General features: G+C 37.7%; 1 protein-coding gene across 4 annotated transcripts in view; it reads right to left on the bottom strand.

Moving 5' to 3' along the window:
* Positions 1-14028, bottom strand: part of nckap5l (NCK-associated protein 5-like) — a 48196-nt gene that overhangs the window by 19367 nt on the left and 14801 nt on the right. Inside the window, exon 1 of one of the 4 annotated variants that reach the window (XM_022677074.2) lies at positions 10370-10653. The exons of the other annotated variants lie outside the window; for them this stretch is intronic. The gene's annotated coding sequence lies outside the window, so the exon portion shown is untranslated. Of the gene's footprint in view, positions 1-10369; positions 10654-14028 lie in introns of those variants that run through there. 4 annotated transcript variants of the gene reach the window in all.

Here is a 14028-nt window from a genome sequence, read left to right as displayed (position 1 = left end):
TCAACAATAAAAGAACAGCTGTAACTGTTAAATCAAATCATCATAATTTTCATACTGTTTAACTACACTAAGCAAATGCAGAAGCTCATACTGGATGCCTCTGGTCCATTTTTAACCCGGGTGGATCTCCCTGGGTTCAGACTGCCCCTCAGGAGATCGCTGGAGACGCCACATGGGCACGCTCATCTTTTCTTTTCATCTCTGAATCACAGGCGAGCTATGAGACATTAACGGATGAGTAAGCTAAATCCACTGAGGCAGAAGCTAAGAAGTCTAATTTGAAGTGTTTGAGATAATATAATAGCGTCAGCGCTGAGCGGACTGCACACACAGCGATTTGTAGAGACGGCTTCAATCAGGAATTCCCCTGGAATACTAGGCATTCCCCCATAGTAATGTTCTTTAAAAAGATCCAAATAAAGCATTAGCATTAGCCTAGCTTCTGGTGCTGTTTATTCTACCTGAACACAGGGTTCGAGCTGGATGGGTGATTTCCACAGCAGGGTTTTTGGGAAGTTTATGGTTAGCCCAGCTGCTGGGAAAAGAACTACAATAACAACCCAGCCGATGGGTCAGTTTACAAACCATAGCATGAGGAAGCCGATTAGAGCACTGTTGGCACCAATGTAGCTTTTCATTGGGGAGCAGCCTGGAATTATTGCTTTTTATTCTTTATTAAAAGGTATAAAATGTATAAAATAAAGATATTTTACTTCGAGAATGCTTCATGATTAAGGGCAGAGCTAGATACCACATTAAACTTTACAGCCAAACCGGGTAAGGCATCATAATGCTCAGATTTTAGAACATGGCAATGTTCTAATGTACTTTACGTATTAAAATCAACCACTTAAAAAATAATAAGTAATGGAATAAAATGAATTATTAAGCTTTCCAACAGTTATACAGTTATTCTGGTAATGTTTGTTAACTCTGCTGTGTTGCTGCGCAAATAGCTACTCACTGTATTGCTAAAAGTTGCACTTTTAAGAGGGGTATCTAGTTAGTGATTTTCCAGTGAACCTGCACAATTACGAATTACAAAAGGTCACATTAAAATGCGTCATTCTCTACAGTTGAGACTATTTAGGCTACAACCACCAAGTTTGGCAAAGTTAAAGAACTAATAATTTTTTATGTATATAGTTTTGTTCTTATGCATTTTTTCTTATGTACGACAGTTTTTTTTAATTATTATTATTATTATTCCACATAGAAATCAATGTGGAATGTTCAGAAATAATGCTGCAATAAACTCTAATACTCTCTCACAGAGCAGCTGAATGGTGCATACCTAGCAACACCTTAGCAACCAACATATTAGCACAGCCACCACCTAGCAACACCTTAGTAACCACCAAGTAACATCTCATTAAGCAACATCTATACCAACACAAAACAAAATACAGAAGCAGCACAAATATAGGTTATATAAAAAATCATGTATTTAATGTAATAAATTAAATTAAGAAATGACTTTAGATTAAACAGTCATTGTTAATTTATGAAAATGTATTAAACGGATAAATCAAGCTGGTTTAAAGCATTATCCACACTAAACAATAAACTGCAAGTCATGCACAAGGCGTCACCAGTGTGGGAGTATTTAAAATAAGTGTAAATTATGCAATAAAAGGTTATCATACCATGAAGGCATGTCGGTCTGAACAGTCATCTGAAATATGTAGGTTAGCTTGGTAAACTACATAACTACAACTAACTAATTTGAGTCTGTTTGCAGCGCCACTGCTGTACATTTTTAATATGTTTTCGCTCCGAAATGGAAAAAGTTTCAACTAAATTCTTAAAATCCTGGTTAATTTTAATAATAAAGTAATTATTAATGCCTTTAGGCTGCGCTTTCATGTTTTGATTGGGTATTCATACAGAAAACTCAATGAGTAAATTCAAACTCTACAAAATGCTGTTTGGTTTAGCTCTCTCTAGAGAGAGAGAGTTTATACATCCATGCAGAAGCATTAGACAAAATAAAAAGCACTTTACACACTTACATACTCACACTATATGGACAAAAGTAATGGGAGCTTTCTGAAAAACAATCTATTGTGCTTTTCTTGGAATAACTATTTCTGTCTACTGTTCTGGAAAGCTTTTTATTCAATGCTGAATCACTTTAAACTTTAATATAATGTATTATTTAGTAAACAAACAAAAAAAGTGTTAATCAAACCAGAATTGAGGTGTTTATGCATTTGTGGTGAAAACATGTGAGATCCTGTCTCGATCTGACACAGCTATCAAATATACTCCTTTTATTTAAGCTAAACAGCTTATAAAGTGCAGTTTAATCTGATATATTAGCATAGCACAGCTATGGACAAACTTGTCATTCTCAGGGGACGAGTCTTATTTTTCATGTTTAACTGTTATAGTAGGATAGAGTTCAGTTTGTTAAGGCTCTAATTGTTCTATTATTTTTTACATGACTGTTCCTGTATTTTTATTATTTATTTTGTTATGTTGCACATTGCTGTTTTAATAGTGCACACTGCTGCTACCAAAAAAAAGCCACTAGATGGCATTACATATATATCTTAATTAAATTATTTAAATTTGACCATTAGTGCCTAATGTGGTGTATTACAGATCACTTGTATCACTTTGCATCACTTTCATCAAGCCCACCTTTTAAAATAAGCCTCTCTGCTGTAAAAAAAAAAAAAAAAAAGAACATTGAGAATCAAATCGTGACCCTAAAATCTGAAATAAAATCGAATCAAGGATTTAGAGAATCGTGACGCCCCTACTAACTAACTGTTTGCTGAGACGCTCCACAACACACACTCGACTATTCTGGGCTATATCCGCATCTCTGTCAACAACAGATGTCTTGATGTCCAGCGCTTTCACCTACGATCACATGTGACGGAGCTAAGTCACTAAGTCTTCGTTCCTCAGCAGAGCAGACAGTGTGTGAGGAGGGGTAACAGGGCTAATCTCCTCTTGTCAGGACCAAATGAGATTAGCATCAGTTTGCATCTGGCCCTGAACTTCTCGCTTGTGTTAGGATCAATGCTAAATAGGTCTAATCTGAATCGTCTGCGCACACCACCTTTGGTGTGAAAATCCACGAGTGGTGATTCATTGGGCGTATTGGACATACTTCTCAGCTCGGCTCGATTAGCAGGAGACGAGCTAGAACCTGAACAACCAGGGAGACAACAACAAGACGGCTTGAGGAAACAAAAGGCGGGCTATAGCCTCCAATGCTAACAGGATTCTTGGCAAGCATAACCCACTGCTAGCCCCATAATCCCCGCGATATGCTGAGCAGTAAACATAGCCATAAAACACTGTGGCATACACTTAATACAGCCTCCAAGCTCATTTATCTGTACGGCAGTACATTTATTGAAGCTCTGCTGCCGAGAGACTGCTGTTGGTGTTCGGAGCTGGAAGACGGAGGCTCCAAGGTTTGGGACTTTATTGTCCTGATTTCTCTACATGTCTGAGTCATGCTGTTGGTATGATGGCCAGAGGAAAGTCTCCTGAATGTGACTAAGGCTGGAAATCAGAGCTTCTGTCTACAATGAGCCACTCGCACAGAGACGAGAGACACCGCGGGCTATTCCTTATTCCTCATTCCCTATTCCTTATTCCGTTTCTGGACTCATCAAACAGAAACGACCGCTCTCGCCTGACAACGTGGAGAAAGTAGGCCGGCACTCTCTGAATGTATGTTGGCAAACTTGAAGACGTGATGGTTTGGGAAAGCGACAGACAAATGTGCTGGTTCATAATGGAGGAGGATGGTAGGGTTGGAACAGAATGCTGATTTTCTTTAACCCCCCCCCCCCCAGATCTCCAGTCAAAAGGGCCACAGGCAGCTAATTTCAAGGTCCATCTGGACACACTGTGGACACTGTGGACACTGTGCTACATTCAGGCATCCCAGCCATGATAATAAAAACAGAATAAAGGCAACAACACCACCACAGTGTCTGTTCTCTAAAATAGCACTGATAAAAGAAAGGATTCTTCTCAAAAGGTTCGAATCTCAAAAAGGTGCTTCACAAAAGAGGAACCTACAGGCCTGTCTTTGTAAATTGGTGCAAAGCACTGTGATCCTGAAAGAGAATCAGATCTGCTTTTCCTTGTTGGCACCAGTAAGTGTGTCAGCCATCCCTTAGAAAGAAAGGAAAAGGAAGTATACTTAAAAGCATAAAAAGTAGGTTAAAATCAGGTAAAGAATACCAAAAATATGTCTATTTAACATACTTTATAAAAAATACACATTAAATATAGCTCTGGAAAAAATAAGAGACCACTTAAGTTTAAGTTTCTTTGATTTTACCAAATTGAAAACCTCTGGAATATAATCAAGTGGAAGATGGATGATCACAAACCATCAAACCACCAAACTGAACTGCTTGAATTTTTACACCAGGAGTAAAGCAGCATAAAGTTATTAAAAAGCAGTGTGTAAGACTGGTGGAGGATAACATGCTAAAAAAGCTCTAGGTGCCTTCTTTCTACCAATGTCTGGAGCTACAATCATTCACATTGTAAGCCTCTTGGGAGCATCGACTAAAAGCACTGTAATATGGGATGCTGGGAGTGAATGAAGGTGGGTATTCGACAAAACGTTTGTGCATCAAGTCCATTTTACAATTCCCGTTCAATTCCATTTAATATTAAGAGATAGGAGATCTTTTTTAATAAATAATGATGTTGTTCTTGCGTCTACATTCATTATACAATATCTCATTCAGCAGGTTTGTCCTACAGGTTTGTTTGTAAAGGGTAAAGGTTAAGGTTATATACTGTGCCCACATACACAGATTTACTGCAAACTTCAAAGCAAATGAGCTCATTGGTTCCTCAGACAGGTTCTGCAGGTTATTTAGAGAAAAATAACACTCTGATTTGGCATCAGATTCACTGAGAACAGGCAGAGAGGAGAGCAGTACATGGGTGTTTCTTGGCTACATGGCTAAAATGGCTAATGCATTTGGTTCTGTGCCACAGGCTTCATAATGTCAGATATATAATGTAAAAAAAACATATATTATATAGATGTATTACACACAGAGTGATCTATTTTAAGTGTTAATTTCTATAATTGTTGATGAATAAAAGAAATAAATAATGATGAAATGAAGAAAATGTAAATATTATATAAGAACAATTGGTGCTTTTAGCAGTGTGGGCAGTGTGCCAAGTCCTGCTGGAAAATGAAATCCACATCTCCAAACCATCACCGATTGGTGGAAACTTCACACTAGACCTCGAGCAGTTTGGACTGTGTGTCTCTCCACTCTTCCTCCAGACTCTGATCCCTTAATTTACTTTAAATAAAATAGAAAATTTACTGATGATCAGTGATGGTTTGGAGAGACATGTCTGTCATCTGCTGGTGTTGATCCACTGTGTTTTATTATCAAGTCTAAAGTCAGTGCAGTTTTGTTTTCCCACAAAATCTTACAGCACTTCATATCTTACAGCTTCCCTCTGCTGATAACAACTTTTATGGAGATGCGGATTTCATTTTCCAGCAGGACTTGGCACACTGCCCACACTGCTTACCAAAAGTACCAACTGGTCTTTATAATATTCTAATTTTCTGAGACACTGATTTTTGAGTTTTTATTGGCTGTAAGCTTCATAATCATCAACAATAACATAAATAAACACTTAAAATAGATCACTCTGTGAGTAATATATCTATATAATATGTATAATATATGTATAAGCGGTTCTCAATTACGATTTTTAGGTCTTATATAACAAACTCAGTTGGAAAATGAGACAACTGAGTAGAACTGAAGCATGATGTGTCTGATTTAATTTGACACACATGACATTGCATGCCCTGCAACATGTACATCACACATGTCTGTATTCTAATGATGACGCAACAATGATATATTGCTCCTCTATAATATATTCAGTGTGTTTACATATTGCATTTTAAATGATGTGTCACTCGCTTACATATATCACTGTCAGTGTCAGTGACACAATGACAATACAATAGCATAATGATGCAATTACACCCTTTTATAGAACAATACATTTTATTTATTAGGAATATTTATATTTAAACAATGGAATTGACAAGCGAAAATGTTTAAATAGTCTAAATAAATGTAAGAAATTAAATCAAATAAACCCAGTGACTTCTGATAAAATTCTTGTATTTGTTTTATGTCTCAGTTAGGGGTGTGCTATATCATATCATATGCAATAATAAAGTTTAATTTTCATCACCAAGATCAATATTGTTATCGAGAAAATAGCATGAAATATCGTTTTATTTATTCATTTATTTTAGGGCCATATTTCCCAACCCTACAGTAAACGTTATTAAACCACAGTTAGTACCGACCCTGCGATGTGATTGGCTGAGAGGATTGTTTCTATGAGTGCCGGTATCAGCCGGTAATGCACTGTAACCGAAGCTCACCATGTACGTATTACTCCGCCACATACAGTACAGGTAACCTAGCAACGATGCAGCAGCGCTTACAAGCCAAACAGCAAAAAAAAAAAAATGCATCTACAAACAGCAGGAGCAGCAATGGAACTATTTTTATAATCAAACAGATCCTATTTTCTGCTCCTCTTTATCTCTTTAAAATATTTCAATATATAGAGATAATGAAACTGTGGTATTATAAATCACAATAATACATTTGTGGTTCGTGCTATAACGTGTAATATTTGCACTGCTGTGCTGCGGTCGTAGTATTGTGTATTGTTGCTTAATTATCGTTCTAAAATCTAATCTATTTATATGACATAAGAATATTACATAAAATGTATTAAATAAAATTTCACACTATATTATACACTTATCTTAAAAGGCCAATTTGTACACATTTTTTGTTCTGTTGTGAATTATTAACCCGTATAAGTTCATTCTTAATTAAGTGCAGATATAGTGCTGTTTTTGTCTTTTTTTCAGCTTATAGAGCACACAGAGCACACAGAGCACAGCACAGAGATCTTAATTAATGCACATAATGATTGTGAGCGAGGAGTAGATAAAAAGGAAAATTGGTGTTAGTGGGAGGGGTGGAATAAAGCCAGCAGAGAGAGACAGCAATCAAACAGAAGTGGGGCTCTCTCTCCGGGATCCCGAAACCACAGCGCCAGCCCTGCCTCCATCCCCCACACTCCAGGAGTTATTAAGAAGCAGCCAATCCCAGTCCTCAGAGACAGCCTCTGATTATTCACACCCTGCACAATGGGCACACAGCCCCGAGACCCCCCTCACACCCCCAGAACCCCCGATTATTGATCTTCCTCTGTGTGATTTATGAGCTGATAAAATGATGAATTAGCTCTGTGCTCCCCTCTTACGCACACAATGAGAGGGATTAGCAGAGAGGTGTCATCTGCTCTTTCCCTTTTTCCATCTCCAAACCAAAAGCAAACAAACATAAAAGACTGGCATCGCGACATCGCTCCCACAGGGACATTCATTCTCCTTTTTTTCCTTTTTAGATGGAAACTATTCATAGTTTATAAGGGATATATAAGAGAACCTCTTCTCTTAGCCTCTTTTCCCTTTTTTTTAATATTGCATTAAAGATTTAACCTTCAATAATGCAAGGCTCTCTCAGTTTAATCTAAATTTCCTTTTCTTTCTTTTTTATATATATTTTTAACGTCCTTTCAAGATCACATTACCCACTTTACGCAGCGCTAATGCATCTGTGACATCCGTGACATCAGCGAGGCCTAAAACTCAGTGCACTCGCAGACTCGCTTCCTCTCCTTTCTGCTCTGCTCGCCTCACAAACAATAAAAATGAGGAAAAAAGGGGTAAAAACAAGCAAAAATGAGGAAAATCCTAAAACCAAATGGTCTGCAGCAGAAAATGAAGTGTGGCCACGAGTAGGGATGTGCCAAATCATATCGTACGCCATAATTTATTAATATCGTGAACGATATTATTGCTGTTTTTATCAAAAGAAGAAAAAAATCCCACTGTTCTCATTTCCTATTATACAGCTTCTTTCTTTGATTTTACCGAATTGAAAAACTCTGGAATATAATCAAGAGGAAGATGGATGATCACAAACCATCAAACCACCAAACTGAACTGCATGAATTAATTTTTGCACCAGGAGTAAAGCAGCATAAAATTATCCAAAAGCAGTGTGTAAGACTGGTGGAGGAGGAGAACATGATGCCAAGATGCAAGAAATAAAAACTGTGATTAAAAACCACCAGGGTTATTCCACCAAATATTGATTTCTGAACTCTTAAAACTTTATGAGCATGAACTTGTTTTTCTTTCTTTGCATTATTTGAGATCTGAAAGCTTTGAAATTTATTTTACTTTAATCCTGGCTACAAGGAGATATACGGAAATATGCATTATTAGTATCATGACATTCTGGATCATTGACTTCTGTTACAATTTTTTTAATATCTCAGTTAGGAGTGCGCCAAATATCATGTCGTTTGCAATAATAGAATTTAATTTTCATTTTGTTGCAGTAGTGTATTCTTGAAATATTTTTATTTAATTTTATTGTTATAGAGAAAATACCATGAAATATCATGATATTATTTTACATCATATCGACCACCTCTAGCCTTAAGCAGCCTCATAAAGCCAGACCGTCCTTCACGCTGCGCTACAACTCCTCTTGTTCTGAGAAGAGCAGCTCTTAAATCCTTCGCTCTTTTTGCAGAAAGGCCTCGGAATTACCAAAAGGCTCAGCGGACGAGACACAGTGAGCACCTCGCTCTTTCAGGCACTGCTGGAGACGAGAGGAAATAAAATCCCAACGAGCTGACGGAGGGGTGTGAATTAACCCATTAATTAGCTCCACCTGGGCTGGAAAAAGGGCGTTCGGGTGTTTGTGCTGAGTCAGGTCATCAGTCATCACCACTGCAAACAATGAAGCCTCCTCCATTACTGCACTGATAAATGCAGTAAAAATCTCATTACACTGAAATAATGTTGTTTTTTACTCTAAAAAATCTTTTTAATTCCATTAAAGAGCTGATATTTCCTTCCAGCATTGGAATAAATATTTTCAATGCATGCATTCCTCCTTTGTGTTTGTTGTGTATAATATATATATATATATATATATAATATATATATAGAGCTGTATTGAAATACTCAGATTCTAATCGATTTTCAAATAAAAATGGTTTATTTTGGGTTTTTGTTCAAACCCTAACATGCCTTCAAATCCCACTGTTTTGAATTGATGAAAAAGTAAGAATTTCTATTATTTAGATTTTTACAAATATACTGTATACTATACACTATATTGCAATACGTTGCATTTATATATTTCAATCGTAACCCTGTAAATGTATTGCAATGCACCAGCTTCTCGCCAATACACAGCCCTATTATTATGCAGGACTGCAGTAGCCTACAGGAGAATCCTGACAAGTCCAGATGTTCACAGACACACACAGAAAGCTAAAGCTAAAAACATGACTTTCGACACTTTTAGGTGCTGAAAAGAACCTGGAAACTTCAGAAGGATCTATAAAAAGGAGTTGACAACAGATTTCAAGGCTCTTTTTAAAACATTTAACAAGACAATGAACCCTTAAGAACATTTAAAGAACCTTTAAAGAACATGTGAAGAAGTGTAGATGTCCTTCGATTAAAACTGAAAAAATATCAAATCACCATAAAACCCCAAGGTTTTATAGTCATTTTCTTTGTTCTATAGACAAACTTAGCTATATAAAAACACAGTAGGTATATTCTGCTTTCCAGAATTGTATAAAGGATACTCACTGATCATTTATATATATAAAAAATACTGTCAGACAAAAAAAAATATATTTGTTTACGTTTGCATAGTAGAATGGCATAGCGAATATATAGAGCAATAAAAATGCTCCAAATGATAAATAATAAAAATCTGAAAGCAAATTTAAGAATCCAAGGCTTTTGTGTTTTGTGTTTTTACAAAATATATGACATGATGTGTTCCACAAGCAAACGTTTTTTATATTGCACTTCCTGAAATATAATACTACCCTACATTACACTAATTGCTGCTCGTTGCTAATAGCTAATAGCTAATTAGTAGGATGGTACGCCAATGCTTTTAGTTAAAGGGCCCATACACGTGTATTGCTTAGTAAGCATTCATTAAAAAGGCTTTAGCATGTGCTTTAGCGCACAACTTTACATATATATATATATATATATTTTGTACATTTTTACAAAACCAGAAGCAGGTTTGGAACATCATTTATGGAAACATGAATCCAAAAATGAATGTCTACTATTATTTCTCCTTTGACAATACTGAAATCTAACTTATAAAACATAAAACACCAACAAAACATGCAGATGCAGTGGATAAAAAGTGCTAAAACATGTCAGAAACTGCAAAAACAGAGATGACTTTACCTTTAAGTCCAGTTAAAGCATCCTATAGTGACCGGCAATCAAGCGAGACACAGCAGCAGGATCCGCAAAAAGCCACAAAGAGTCCCATGCGCCCCCCCTCCCTCCTGCCCAAGCAGACGTATGCCGGCCAGGCGTGGACCCTCGCACCAGGACCAGCGTCCCTCGCTCACTGTGGAGAAGAAGGATAAGGACAAGGGCCCGTCCTCAGGCGAGACTCTCCGGGTCGTCCGAGGCGGCTTCCGTGTCCTCCCATTGTTCCGGGGAGAGTGAAGCAGGCATCCTGCCCTTACAGACCCAGCCTACTACAACAGCTGTGGGCCAGCCCCCCCCCCCACCTCCACCCACCTCTCCGCTCCCAGAATCTCCCTCCTCCAACCACAGCAGCCAAACATTAACCCTGCAACTGCTGGAGGGGCCGTAAAACAGAAAAGAGGGTTATATTTCAAAAGGGGACAGCGCAGCGGCCCCACACAAAGAGCGGGGACGGCGAAAGGATATCCGAACGAGCGAGACGGCAGTCGTGGAGTTACCCAGGCAACCCGGACCCCGCCAGCGAGCAGGAGCCTCCTCTTAAGAGGATTGTGCCGACTGTGGAAGACTAGCGCTGATTGGATTGCGACCTCAGTCAGTGAGACGGTCAATGTGGTGTAGAGCGTACCACAGTATACCACAGTATACTACAGTATACCACAGTATACCACAGTATACTACGGTATACCACAGTATAATACAGTATACCACAGTATACTACAGTATACCACAGTATACTACAGTATACCACAGTATACCACAGTATACCACAGTATACCACAGTATACTACAGTATACCACAGTATAATACAGTATACCACAGTATACCACAGTATACCACAGTATACTACAGTATACCACAGTATAATACAGTATACTACAGTATACCACAGTATAATACAGTATACTACAGTATACCACAGTATACTACAGTATACCACAGTATACCACAGTATACTACAGTATACTACAGTATACCACAGTATACCACAGTATACTACAGTATACCACAGTATACTACAGTATACCACAGTATACCACAGTATACTACAGTATACTACGGTATACCACAGTATACTACAGTATACTACAGTATACCACAGTATACTACAGTATACTACAGTATACCACAGTATACTACAGTATACTACAGTATACCACAGTATAATACAGTATACCACAGTATACTACAGTATACTACAGTATACCACAGTATACTACAGTATACTACGGTATACCACAGTATACTACAGTATACTACAGTATACCACAGTATACTACAGTATACTACAGTATACCACAGTATACTACAGTATACTACAGTATACCACAGTATACTACAGTATACTACAGTATACCACAGTATACTACAGTATACCACACTATACCACAGTATACTACAGTATACCACAGTATAATACAGTATACCACAGTATACTACAGTATACCACAGTATACCACAGTATACTACAGTATAGCACAGTACACCACAGTATACTACAGTATACTACAGTATACCACACTATACCACAGTAAACCACAGTATACTACAGTATAGCACAGTATACTACAGTATACTACAGTATACCACAGTATAGCACAGTATACTACAGTATACCACAGTATACTACAGTATACCACAGTATAGCACAGTATCTCCCCACATTGAGAAAAACCCTTGCACGTGTCATGAACTGAAATGACATGATTCCAAAAATACTCAAAAATAAGTAAATACTCCAAATACTAATACTTCAAACAAGCAAAAACTACAAAAAATGATGAGTTTCCTTGATTTTCCCAAATTGAAAACCTCTGATATATAATCAAGAGAAAGATGGATGATCACAAGCTATCAAAGTTATCCAAAAGCAGTGTGTAAGACTGGTGGAGGAGAACATGATGCCAAGATGCATAAAAAAACTCTGGTTAAAAACAAACCAGGGTTATTCCACCAAATATTGATTTCTGAACTCTTAAAACCTAAAACATATGAAAATGAACTTGTTCAACCCTTTGCATTATTTGAGGTCTAAAAGCTCTGCATTTTTTATTATTTTTTTTAGCCATTTCTCATTTTTAGCAAATAAATGCTTAATAAATGACAATATTTTTATATGGAATTTGGGAGAAATGTTGCCTGTAGTTTATTTTCCACACCAGCATCAAAGTCAAGAGAAAAAATTGCAGAGTCTGTCACGGTGGCTAGACACACGCGGATACCAGACACACAGTTTATTAAAAAAGAGAATGTCAATATCTTAATATTTTAGTCCAATCACTAAATGAATAATATCTTTACATGAAGGACAATTTATTGATGGACTTTTTTGTAATATACACTAAAAAAAACCCATAGAAAACCAGAGTAATGTACAGACATGTCATACAGCAGAACTTACTCTATCTAGTCAACACATTAACATCAAAAATATAAAAAATCTGCCATTTTTTATCTCAGAAAACAATTATTGTTGTCTAAAATGCCTACTTTATAAAAAAGTGCTAAGGCATCCCAGTAAAATCCAGCACAGTCTGGCGTGAGGATCCCCTAACAGGATAACTGGCTGTTTTCCAGCACAACAATGGAAACCTTGTGAAAGATTTTCGCAGAAAACATTCTTAAAATACCACGTCAACCTTGTGGTTAAAGGGCTTAATGAAGACGGCCTGCAGCCGCATCCCAAACTTCACGTGAACCCCGGATCACGCCCCCATCAGCCACGCATTCACGTGCGCTCCTGTGGCCCCAAATCCACCTAGAGACTATACATCAACGGCTACACATTAAAAAAGACCCAAACTGGACAACACAACCCCCCCAACACACACTACTGCATTTGGGTCACATGTTGTCCTGGAGCTAACACTCAGAGGGCCAGAGAATCCCTCACAAAGGCCCATTGTGATCTTTTGCAAACGCCACTTTCCCCTCACAGAAAGGGCAGCAAAGCATGCCCCAAGACGAGCTACGGCCTTGTTAAGAACATCCTACACCACGATCAATTATCAGGTCAATCCTGAGAATGTGGGTGGAGAACATGCAAATTGTTTTGAGCCAACCCACAAAAGGAAATCGGCCTATTGTGGCTCCATTACTACCAATAAAAATCCATAAAAACCCACAGATAAGTGGATATAATAAAGAATATTCTGCCCAATTGGTGCCATTTCTGTCCCCTGGAAATTACATGTACAAATGTGCACACAAAACAACTTTAAAATACATTTTAAGGTTAAGCATAGTGTCCTGTACATTGCAGCAAACAGCAAAAGTAAGATATGTACTTAAAAACGTTAATAAAAACCACTTACAACACTGAAAATAAAGCATTTGTTACCCGTCCTCACTTTCTGATTATAAACTTTACCATGAACAGGAGTGAGCTTCAGTAACAGGAGTGAGCTTCAGTAACAGGAGTGAGCTTCAGTAACAGGAGTGAGTTTCAGTAACAGGAGTGAGTTTCAGTAACAGGAGTGAGCTTCAGTAACAGGAGTGAGTTTCAGTAACAGGAGTGAGTTTCAGTAACAGGAGTGAGTTTCAGTAACAGGAGTGAGCTTCAGTAACAGGAGTGAGTTTCAGTAACAGGAGTGAGTTTCAGTAACAGGAGTGAGTTTCAGTAACAGGA

This window comes from Astyanax mexicanus, chromosome 13, assembly GCF_023375975.1.
Source record: "Astyanax mexicanus isolate ESR-SI-001 chromosome 13, AstMex3_surface, whole genome shotgun sequence".
Classification (NCBI taxonomy): domain Eukaryota; kingdom Metazoa; phylum Chordata; class Actinopteri; order Characiformes; family Acestrorhamphidae; genus Astyanax; species Astyanax mexicanus.
Note: the sequence above shows the minus strand (reverse complement) of the source record. Positions and strands in the feature narration are given on the sequence as shown.